Raw genomic sequence first — 12680 nt, forward strand, 5'->3', positions numbered from 1 at the left:
ATCATATGTTTATATTTATATAAATTTAATTTAATATTTAAATGTAATTTGTTTTAATTTATACATGCATTTGGGTGTATACAACATATATATATATATATATATATATATATATATATATATATATATATATATATATATATATATATACACACACACAATTAAACATTTTTTTTTTCTTTAAAAGAAACCAGCCTGCTGATGCCTGATCAAAGTTGACTTTGTTCGCACCCTCCGACCTTGTAATTATATAAGCATCTGTTTTAAGTGAGCCTTCTCTGCAGCACACGTGAAAATCATCCAGTAACATGACCCGTGGCTCCTCAATGACTTAACTGAGGAACGGCTAGATAGCGCTGCTATTTTCTGCAAACTATTTGATCTTGGCTAATGGCCTTGATGAAGTTTTAATGGGCCTTTGCTGCATGCTATTTCGAGACCTGTCGGACATTAAAAGTCCTTTTTGGCAATTCATTTAGAGCGGCGACTTCAACAGGGCACGGAGGTCAGCCGACTTACCTCAAAGCAGAAATCCTGTCCCAGGATGCTGCTGTGCACAGGTTTGATGAGCACTTCCTCCTCCATACTGAGATCTAGAGCTTCTACTGCACTGCTGGGGCTGAGCAACGACTCGTGAGACCGCGATTCCTTCAGCCTCGGCATCAGATGGGATCTACTGGAGCGAAACAGGAAGAGAGGAACACATGCATCAGAGTCAAACAGGCATTTGTAGTTTATTAGAAGTGAGATGTGACGTGAACCGGAACTATCTGTATATACTGTGAGCACAGCACGAGCTGCTGACTTCTCACTGTCTGACTAGTCAGCGGTTCTGCTGCAATGCATACAAAAGCCAAAGCTTGCAGTCACCGTCATGACATATCTGACGAAGATCAGAGGGGCGGCGGTCTGGGAAATGATGAGGCCGTGAGGCATTTCCACAAAGTTGTAATGAGAAACCTAATAGCAGCTTTGCCTAATTGGAAGTGAGGTGCGTCTTGCATAGGAAGTCTAAAAAACAAAGTTTGCCCTCCAGCTGCTTGACCTTCACTCGGATGGGACTGTTTAAATGAGACCGCTGAGGGCATGTTGCGATGACTAGCACTGTCTCAAAAATAAAAAAGGAAGCAACACACATGCACATGCACACACACACACACACACACACACACACAAAAGTAAAAGGTGAGAAGGAAGTGTTTACAGGAAGTGCGAGCTGTCTTCTCCATGTTCCTTTAGGAAAGCAAATGCTGCTAATTTCTTAATTGTCCTCCCAGACAATGATACGAGACCAAATGGAGCAAATGAAGTCTGCTGTTAGGGTCTCCTGAGAAAAAAAGACGCTAATAATTTTAAACATGCCTTCTCTAAAGTTTTTGGTATCTTAAATTATGCTGTCAATTGTCAAGATGCCAAAGTGTGCAAACAATTCCGGTACGAACTCCAATGTACAAAATACAATATTTTCTACAAATGTTTCATTAGTGACGAGATTTATTTCTCCTAAGAAATATTAAGGACACACGCTTGAGACAAAGAGGAAAGAACTAAATTAAAATACGCTATTTATACAGCTTATATAATTAAATACAAAACAGAATAAAATACTAAAAACTGAAATTATTTTAAATGAAATGTAATTAAATGTGTGAAAAAAATAAAATGAATATTCATTCCGAGATTTAAGACTGAATTATTCAAGTGTGTGATAAATAATGGCTAAAGTTACAAAAAATGTTAAAAACCCAATTATAATATTCAGAAATAAAAAAAGTTAATAATACTGGCTGATTACTGATATAGTGCCAATATATTTTGTATTTGCTACTGCATGAATCAGGATGAGGATTGGTCTTTCCTGCACTCTCGAGAGGTACAGGGCTTTCTCTATTATTGCAACACCCTCACGCTGTACGTCAGTGAAATTATAGCATCCACAAATCTCATCCTGCCAGTCCTGTAAATTACTATACAGTACAACCCAGAAAGGAGAAAAAAAAATTGCAACCAAATCCCAGCCCTTAGATACTGAGTTGAGGCAACAGATGATGGAATTACACAGACACACTGCTGCTAACAGAAATTAAAGCTGGCAGATCAAATTACGAGTTATGAAATTGTTTAACATAAAAACTCCCTTGGAAAGTCTCAAGAAAGTTACAGGCCCAATTTGCTATTCAGGTCCTTGACAGTCAGAATGCGATTTAACAGGCCACAAGAAATACAGACGTTTTTCTGAAATTCGGCTAGATTTATAAGAATGCACAGGGCATCAGTCAAAGGCTATAAAAACTCTTCTCAGTCAATCTCACAGGACGATGACCGTATTACCCTCCTGAGGTCCTGCATACCACAGTTCATCTGTTCATTTTTCCTGACATGTAATAGATAAAATCAAGCCAGCGCTTCTCAGACTGTGAGCGCGTTTAAACACTTGACGAATGACACACTGCAGGCTGACGATAAAACTCATGTAACGTCCCTCTAGTGACTCTGCCAGTGGTGTCAGCGAATCCACGCATGACCTGAGGCGAACATAAGTTTGCTCCAAACATTCACCAAAACCTAGGGCAACAGGAACTGAAAAAGACGAGCTTCAAAACAAAAAATGCTAAAGACAGTTTATAATATTTTACTACTGAATTACATAACTATTGTTAGTTACACATACCTATATTTCTATTATTATATATACAAGTACTAATGCATTTTTTTTATACACATATACAGAGGGAGACTCAAACATATACATATCCAAATACATATACATACGATGACTGCTTGGCCGTTTGCCATTTAATAAGCAGAAAATAATAAAGGAACAGATTGCTAAATGCTGCAAACGTCTATATGAGCTGCACACTTTAATATAGGAGTGGTTGATATGGCAGAAATATCATGTTTTTATGTTCAAACCACTTTGTTGGTTTTACTATTTTGAAAGTTGTCTGAGCTGTACAGTTAAACTACTTTCTCTATTTTAAAAACAGAATAAGTGAATGAAGAACACCGGTAACCAGACAGCTGCGGTTTACTAGTAAATAATTTTTACTTAATTTGTTCATTTTTAATTTTAACTGCTGTCACTATAAGACTTGAGTGCATCGAATATATACAGATATGTGTACGTTTACTTTACTTTAGACATAATCAACTATGTTTTGTATGCGAACCTTGCGTGTTTTGACAGTATTAACGCAATCCAACACCAAAAATAGAATATTTAAAGTATTCAGGTACTTTATGACGGGCTTTTTTAATGTGTGCGCATTTCAGGCGCACGCTCAGAAAAAGGGGCTTTAAAGCACATGCAAATAATGAACTTTTGTGATTGTGCAGTGTCCTGTGAGTGAAACTCTTCCACTGAGTTTCCGTGTTTCATGTGAATGTATGACACGGTCTTGTGATATTTGTACAAAAGCAGATCATGGAGACATTTTTAGCATCGAAAATCATCTATTAGCAGACAAAACACGCCATTCGTAGCATTAAATAATGCAAAGGTCAAGCAGACATCTGCCTGGGCACAAACTTGTTCTATTTGTGCATGCATGGGCTCCTCTGATCAGAGAAGGCTGGTGATGACTCATGGGAAATGTGAGCCTATGGAGCTGAAATTTACACAGGTCTAGTTTGGAAATAGAAACTTCTACAGTGTATTAAAAATGTGTTTTCTTATCAGTTTAAAAAGCAAAAGAAAAAATGTATGATGACAAAAATCTCTTTTGCATCTTGGACTTTTTGTACTTGTCTTAAGAAAACGATGGCGTTTGCATACAGTACATACACATTTAAACATGAAAATTTTGAAATAATTTAACTGATAATAAAGAGAGAAACACGATTTAAAACTAATTATGCTAATCAGAACCTCCGTTTTGGATCCCGTTGAAAGTGGAACAGTTTTTAGTAAAGCTGTACATAGTAAATATTTATATCAAAAGCTTTGTTAATCTGTCTATTCACATCACGACCAAAAACTACTATAACAGCCGAGGTATTCAGACATCAAAGCACCATTATGGGTGGTTATTGCAAAAAAACAAAAAAAAACAAAAACAAATTTTTTGGCACGGCATGAACCAACAAACTCCGTTGCAGGGGAGCGAAAAACAGTCAAACATCCAGCTAATCTGTTAATCCCATCAAACCCAGTGTCAATAACAAGACTTTTCACTAGAACCGCAGTCATCAAGATGAGAAAAACAGGAAGAAGCAACATTTCCAAGACTTACTTTTTACTATTGTGGTTCAGCATGGTCCCAGTGCAAAACAAAACAAGTCCAGAGGCTGCAAGAGGAGCGAGCCAGTGTAGCGATTATCCTTGATTTTCCTGCAAGATATCAGACGCAGGGGCTTGGAAACCGTGTTCACACAGAGCTCTGCCTAAAACATTAAGAGCGAGGGAGTGCCTTAGTCTCCAAGCACCCTAGGGAACAATCTGTTGCATCTTGAACACACCCAAATCCATTTTCAAGGATTTCTATTTTTAAAAAAATGCTGCTCTTGCTATCAAAACAGGGATTTTGCAGATCGTTGCTGCAGTTCTTGTTGGGTTTACGAGAAAGTTATGCTTAAAAATGTGATTCAATTAAAAAAAAGAATATTTTTTTAAGGAATTGCATGATTAAAGGCAATAAAACCGTAAGCAAGCAGCAGTTAAAATCTATGTATCACTGCACTACAAAGCTTTAAACACTAAATAGGCAATTATTTAAAAAAGCACTACATTACGGCAAGCAAAACGGTTTCTCTTTAAGTACGTCTTCATGAGCCAATAATAAGCGAGGAAGAATAGACAGCAGCAGATTGTGGACTCCGCAGACCTCGCATGCTGTAATTAAATTCATGTTGTGGAGTGCAGCCTGCCGTCTGGTCTAAGTTTGTGTCCTATATCTGTGGTTGACTGTGTACGGTGTACTCCGCCTCCAACGGTTCCCACACTCCCCGACAGGAAGCAGTCCTCCCTCGAGATCTCTGCTCCAAATAGGAAACGACTGCCAAGGAAACCAGCAATACAAGCGAGATTTTTAAAGAGAATGACAATGGCTCAGTGAACCTGGCATACGGTGCCGTTAAATGGAAATTCAAACTTGGCCCGTAGTGCAACTGGGAAATACATACAACACAACTACAGCGGTGTTTTACAAGTGTGTAAAGTACTTGAATAACTGCATTTCTGCATTTACGAAAGAAACGAATCCTTTTATTGATCACGAAACATGCAGTGTATCGGTATATTAGAATGAATTCCGTATGATCATGTGACACTGCAGAATGCAGCTTGTTTGCATCAAGACAAAAAAGTTATTATAAATTGGAATATTTTGCATAAAATATTTATTTGCGTTACAATATTACTATTTTTACTGTGTTTTTATCAAATAAATGCAGATGTGCAGAGTACTTTAAAACAATAAAAAGTCTTACACTGAACTTTTAAACATGGCGTGTGTTATATATATACACACACACATACACACACACAAAAAACACATACACACACACACACACACACACTGTATATACTGTAGGGTGAGATTATGAGTAAAATACATTTAAGAGAATTTTACAAGCCAGATTTCAAAAGCTAAAAATGTATATTATTTATTTGCTTTTAAGTCATTTTTACTTACACTCAAATATGTTTTTGGCTACATACTTGGAATAAAAAACATAACTAAATGTCAAAACTATCCATTATCCCTTAAGGGGTTATGAATACACAAGATACACGAGAACTAGATCAGTCAGCTCATGTAACACATCCTTCTAAACCTCTCATTTTATAATCAGAAAAACATTTGGGAGCTCAGTGAACAATGTAATTATTCAGCATCCCATAATACCCTGGTACACAGCTTATTACTGCATTTCAACAGCTGTGTTCGAGTTCACAGATGAATAGTTACATAATGTCAGCTCTATCGATGGGGTCACTCCTAAAACCCACAAGAATTTTTTCAAAGAAGCTTATTTGGGTGATTCTTGGAGCATGGAAAACTAATTATTATTTTTTAAATAATTTTTGAAATGCACATTCTTAAATCAGTACTGGTGACAATGAACTGTTTACTGTGCTTTGAGTAACAAGGTTATAACACGGCATAACATGGTTCAAAACTGACCATTTCTAAGAGTTGACAGCCTAATAACACATAATTTGTTTTAGGTCAACATAAAAATCTGTAAAAGCCCATTAAATGCCATATCTGCCATTGCTTGACATCTCAACTTCTACCCAATTTTACCAGCTCACAACTAGCAAAGCTTTTGAACTGCCAGGAATTACTCTAAAATGGTTGTGTAGAGAGAGGCAGTTAAAATGAAACGATATTTCTGTGTTAACCTTGGCGAGTCTTAAACTGCAAAGTGACAAGATTTCTGAAATCATCATTAATTTTGAGGGCCCCTTAAAATCCTTCACACAGCTAGCGATAATGGTTTAGACTGGCTTATACTGAATGAGACAGACGCAAACGCTCACACAAATGCCAAACCTTGATCCTGAGTAATTAACAGATACTTACAAAAAAAAATAAAATCTAAGAATGAATATTTATTTTGTTCTCAGCACATTCACACTGCACCTGCCTAAAAAAACACTTTTTTTTAATCAAAGTAAACAATATGGTTATAATTTAAAAATAAGTCAATTTCATTATTATCTTCAATTTTGTACAATACATATGTACATGAAAATTAATTAATTGATGGAATCAAGCCTTTATTTCAACTACATACATATTTTTTTCTAAATGACTGTCAACCATTGAAAGTGATTTTCTCTAATTAACAAAACTGACTTTATTATTTACTGTACATGTCTCATATGGTTAAAATTTATATGCTATGCTTCCAACAGGATTTGGAATAACACACAATTTTTTTTTCTTTGCCAATAAATGTTGAATCACGGCAATAACATAAAGCAATGCAAACATAATTTATAATAAATACCACACAGACTCACACACTGTCAGAAATAAAAGGTACAAAAGCCGTCATTGGGGCATCACCTTTTCAAAATGTTTGTACCTAAAGGGTACATTTTGGTACCTTAAATGTTCATATTAGTAGTTAAAATGAACCTAAGGTACAAAAGTGTACCATTTGAAAAGGTACCGCCCCAGTGACAGCTTTTGTACCTTTATTTCTAAGAGTGTACTATAAACTTCACCTTGGAGCTTCTCAAGCAAATATTTAGCTCTTTCTTGTGCTAAATTACACAGTCTTGTAAATACACACCTACAAATGCAGCACTTTAAATTAAATATAAAAGTGTCCAAACCAAAGGTTGTTAAATGGCACCTACGATTTCATAAAGAACCTTTAATATCCACAGAACCATCAGATTGGTTCTTAAACATTTTCTTCATATATAAATAAATATAAGTACTTTAAGAATTGTTCAGTGAAAAGATCTTTGGAAAGCTAAAATGCAAAAATCTTCATTCTCTCATAGCACTGATTATCAGATCCGCCCATTCCACATGGAGAAGATTGGGATGTCAAACAGCACATGCCGCCACCCAGTAACAGGGTGGAATAATGGATCTCATAATATCAATTCACATCCTGACAGTGCCATTAAATGAAAAAACGTTACCAAATACAGTCAAGTAGACCTCTAGCCTCCACCTGACACGTTGTGTATTCCTCACCCAGCGTGCGTTTTTGTACATCTGCTCCCACACAAAGGACAGAACGGGGAAGCAGCGCGGAGTTAAAAGCCCTGATCCGTTCACAGGGACTGAACACCTCAGCTCCCGGTCACAATCCCTGCTGACCGCAGCAGCGCTCTGTTTACCATCGATTAATGCCCTGATAATGCCCACAAAGGCTGAGAGAGCGCTGTGACTCGTCCCTCATCTCTCTCTCTCTCTTGCCCGCTTTCATTCTTTCAGCATGGAAGCTCTGTAATGAGATGCCATTCAAGCACAATGCAGCGCTCCCGTAACGCACTCCATCCGCTAAGATCTGGATCTACAGTGCGCCTGTCAGAACCACAGGGATTCTGGGACCAAACACTCACCAGGCATGCTGTCAGGATCCCCGGTCCCCTGGCGATGAAGACGAGGATGAGGAAGGCTGCTCACAGCTCCATTTTGCTACCTCTGCTGCGGCTTGGAGCCACTGGGAACAGCGGACACACGCAGCCCTGCTCGCAGCGGCTCTCTCACACACACACACACAAAATCGCACGGCCCCGCCTCTCTCTCTCCTCTCTCTCGTCTCGCTCCGGCCTCCTTGTTTTAACTGTCACAGTCTCATAGAGGAGCTGCTGTAAACCCCCCACTCATATTTAAAGTGGGCCACAGACCGTGGGCTGCGCCGATTCCTCTCTCTCTCTTGTTGTGTTGGCTGGACTGCTGCTGTGTGCAACGGAAGCAGGCTGAACAGTGTGAGCTGGCCCTGCCCCCTTCCCTCTGTGAGCATGTGTGTGTGTGTGTGTGTGTGTGTGTATGTGTATGTGTGTGTGTGGCCTTTGTCCTGTGGCTTTTGTGATATACTGGCCTCTTCCCTGCACCGGGAAAATCTACATTCAAAAGTAAAGACAATATCTCCCAGCATGCATGCTTGCTGAAGGTAAATGGCTGTTTGGAAGCGTGGGTGGGTGCATGTATGCTTAGTAAACCTTGACCCGAGTAGTGCATACTTAAAAACAATTACAGCATGCTTGTTTATTACACGATTGCTCATACTTAGGGTTAGGGCACAGGTTTTTTGGCCCGCAAGCCATTTTAAATCTGTGGTGACCTCACACCCACATCTAACATCTAGAAAAGCAAACTGGATATCATAGACAAATTATGCATTTTTTATTATTTATTATATAATATTATTATATTTAAATATTTCACAATTTTGTCAGTTTAATTTTTACTAACTCTGTCTTGCTCATGCACCTTGAGCCTTGTTTTATATATATATATATATATATATATATATATATATATATATATATATATATATATATATATATATATAGACACACACACACACATCATCATCATACTTCCTATGTTGATTAAGTAGATTAAGAATTACAGACCTTTTTTGTATTCCTAAAACATTATCTAATTAAAAGTGCATTCGATTGCAAATGTTTCTAGAACATAAATCTGAACAAAATATTACTGATTTGAATCAAAGTTTATAAAGACTTTGGTTATGCCTTTTTAGTGCTCTTTAAAGATGTAGTAGTAGATTAAATCTACAGACAAATGTGACCTTGGATCACATAACCAGTCATAAGGGTCTGTTTTCAGAAATTGAGATTTATCATTTGAAAAAAGAAAGGGATTGTTAGGATAGGACAATATTTGGATATTAAACAAAATTAAAATCTGGAATCTGAGGGTGCAAAAAAATCTAAACCATGAGAAAATCATTAATTGTTAAAATTAGCAATGCATATTACCACAAAAAATAGTTTAGAGATATTTATGGTGAGAAATTTACAAAATATCTTTTTTTTTGCCATACAAGAAAAAAAAATCTCTGATCGTGATGCGATACAATGTATTTATGGCTGTTGCAACAAATATTCTACTTATGACTGGTTTTGTGGTCAGGTATTTAGATAAAGTCGATAAACAAGTTTATTTTAGATGTTTTTTTCATTCCACTAGTCTAAAACAACACTTTAAGCACTTTAAAGGCAACAAGTTCAATCTCAAAACTGACCAAAAAGCAACGCATAATATAGTTACAGAGGAAAAAAAAAGTTTTGTCATGACAACTTCTTGAGAGCTTAGCATGCTGCTATATAGGCTACAGGGCAATGTTGAAGTGTCTTGGATTGGTAAAAAAAGATCTGCTATGCCGCTGCTGCTGCATCAGAGCAAGTGCAGAGACTTTCGACTGCTAATACATCCATAGACATGCCGCTTTGAGCATGTAAGAAATACTGCTGCTGCACATATAACATATACAACCCCATTTATTACATACTTGAAGCACCCCATAGCAGATTTATACAGGTGGAGCTGGGAAAGTTGAAGGGTTTCTGAACCACTACAGCAAGCACTACTTAAGTATTTGAATGTTGAGTGGCAGCTCATTGGCTGCTGATGTAACCAGAAGAAACCAATCAGCTGTGTCATCTGAGTAATGATGTGTGATTAGAAAAGGCCAGCGTTTTGTGACAGAACTTTGCATTAACCACCAAGAACAAAAACTCACATCGGCAACAAAATAAAAATGACTATTTGGGCAACCACCCATGCCCTGGTTTTGAAAAACCATAAAATAATCATTTATGAGATCATTTCATCATGCGTGACGATCAACCAACATACATTTTACATTACATTAAAAAATGTAAGCCATAATATGATGAACAACAAGAGGAGGAACAGACCCTGGCCTACAGCACATCAATTAAAACGATTAGTGTGATGAGCTTACAACGGCTGATTAATAAGAACAACGAGATTAATCAGCAATATATATATATAGTGAAGTCTGATAAAGTATATGTGTGTGTGTGTGTGTGTATCAAAGTATATATGTTAATAATTATTAGGCTTTTGAAGCCCACTGTATATTTGTAAAATACATACAGTATGGTATGTACAATTTACATAAAACACAACATAATAGGTTACAAACACTGCCCTTAAACTGTTTACAATATCACAGTATCACTGATGTATACATATATATATATATATGATGTATATATAAAAATAGGCCTATTTTATCATCATCTACTGATTGGAGCAGTGAATAGACTAACATCTGAACGTCTATTTAGATGTAAAGGCTTGCATCTATTAAACATGTAAATGTATGCAAGTCAATGAATGCATTGTATTATTGCGACTTCAAGGTCTGCTCTTCAGCTGAACATCTCGAGCTTAAGCATCAGCAAAAAAAAAAAAAAAAAAAAAAAAAAAAAAAAAAAAGAAGTGGTTCATCAATGTTTTCACTAAGGCGTTAAAAAGGGTGAAGAAACCGAAGTGGGCTCCGTGTCCTTCAGGGCTGAAACAATGAGGTCATGTCTTTGTTACACGCCGGAGACAGAAGTGTGATGTGACAGATTCCTCGAGAGTGGGCGTAGGGCGCTGGCTATAGACACGCATTCATCGGGCGGCACAATATCCCGAAGACGTGCGGTATAACAGAGGCAGCGAGGGGTGGGGGTGGGGGGGTGGGGGAGGGCTTTCCTATCACCAGCTCGGCTCTCCTCCAAACTCAACCTTTAACATAACGTATCGAATGTGTGCGAGTCACTCGGCAGACAAATTAATGACATATGCTCTCGCCATTCCCCACCACGCACAGCTTTCCCCTACAGCAAGCCTGTGATTCATTTTCCAGTGTCATTCTCTCCACTTTTACGCCCGTGTAGGTGTGTGCGCGCGAGCAAGCTAAGAGCAATTACTTGTCATCTTGCAGCTTCACCTAATGGTCCCGCACCTGTCTTATGGAGTTGTGGAAGTCTTTTAATATTAATTCGTATTCCACGGAAAGGATTCCTCATATATGAGCTCCCTGGGGCATTTAAGCTGAATGAAGATTGCAATAACAGGGCCCGACTTCCCGGCTGGCCTCTTGGATTGTCAACAGACTGAGAATAATCATGAATGCGATGATGCAGATGTGGCTAGCTGCCTCTCATATCTGTCATGTAGCTGCTCTGCTAGCTGTCATTATAAACGGTAAAGAAACTCTCAGCAGATCCGCCGAACGTCTGAATGCATGTTATGCGAATAGAAATGGGTAATGACGGTTAAAAACACACGCAGGACAATTTGAAAGAAAAGTTACAGTTCTGTCATCATTTATTCACCCTCGTGCCATTCCAAACCCACGATTTTATTCCCTCCTTGGAGAACAAAAGGAGAAATATGACAAAATATGACAACGAACATGACAACAACACTATAAAAGTGGTCTGTACGAGCCATGTGCTATATTCCAAACCTGATGTGTTATGTCTAGGGTTGTCATTTTTGAAAGAAAGCAGGGAGTTTTTAGGGAATATCATTTTAAATTTAGGTCTAGCTGTCCAAAAAAACCCCACAAAAAACTGAATGGAAGACTTGGACAATAGGGATGTTATGTTTATGTTATTCTGCTATATATTATGTTATGTTTGTTATTTATTAGTGCTTTCTTATCATTGCTCTTTTGCTGATTTTGATCGCTTCCATTGCCCTCATTTGTAAGAGTCTGCTAAGTGACTAAATCATTTTGGGTCCTGTGCACTTTAAATATGGGGCTGCATGATTTATCAATTAACATTATGATCAACATTAATTAACATTAAAAGTGCCAGGTTTGTGCTTGTTTGTAGGAATGCATAATTAGGCCATTTTATGGATTTTAATATACTATAAAACAGTAACATTTAACATGTACATTTTTTATTTGTATTTATTAATAAGAACAATAATAGGTGTTTATTATTATTAAATAAAATAAGAAATATTCAGATTGTAAAATTAACTGTAAAATCCCAAATGTATTTTACTATGCAACTATAAATTGAAAGTACTAATATTTATGGATAATGGTTTACTAATTTTAAACTTTAAACCATCAACCATCAATTCTTTTATTAGACTTTTAAAGATTTTGTTGACAACAGCTGGTTTAAAAGGTTAAAGTTTAAAAAACGGTTGCTGTAATTTGCACATTATAAGCAGAGATTATAATACAGAGATCAA

General features: G+C 37.2%; 1 pseudogene; it reads right to left on the reverse strand.

The window, feature by feature from the left end:
• Window positions 1-12680, reverse strand: part of LOC122351069 — an 89775-nt pseudogene that overhangs the window by 24109 nt on the left and 52986 nt on the right.

The sequence above is a fragment of the Puntigrus tetrazona genome, chromosome 8 (genome assembly GCF_018831695.1).
Source record: "Puntigrus tetrazona isolate hp1 chromosome 8, ASM1883169v1, whole genome shotgun sequence".
Classification (NCBI taxonomy): Eukaryota; Metazoa; Chordata; class Actinopteri; order Cypriniformes; family Cyprinidae; genus Puntigrus; species Puntigrus tetrazona.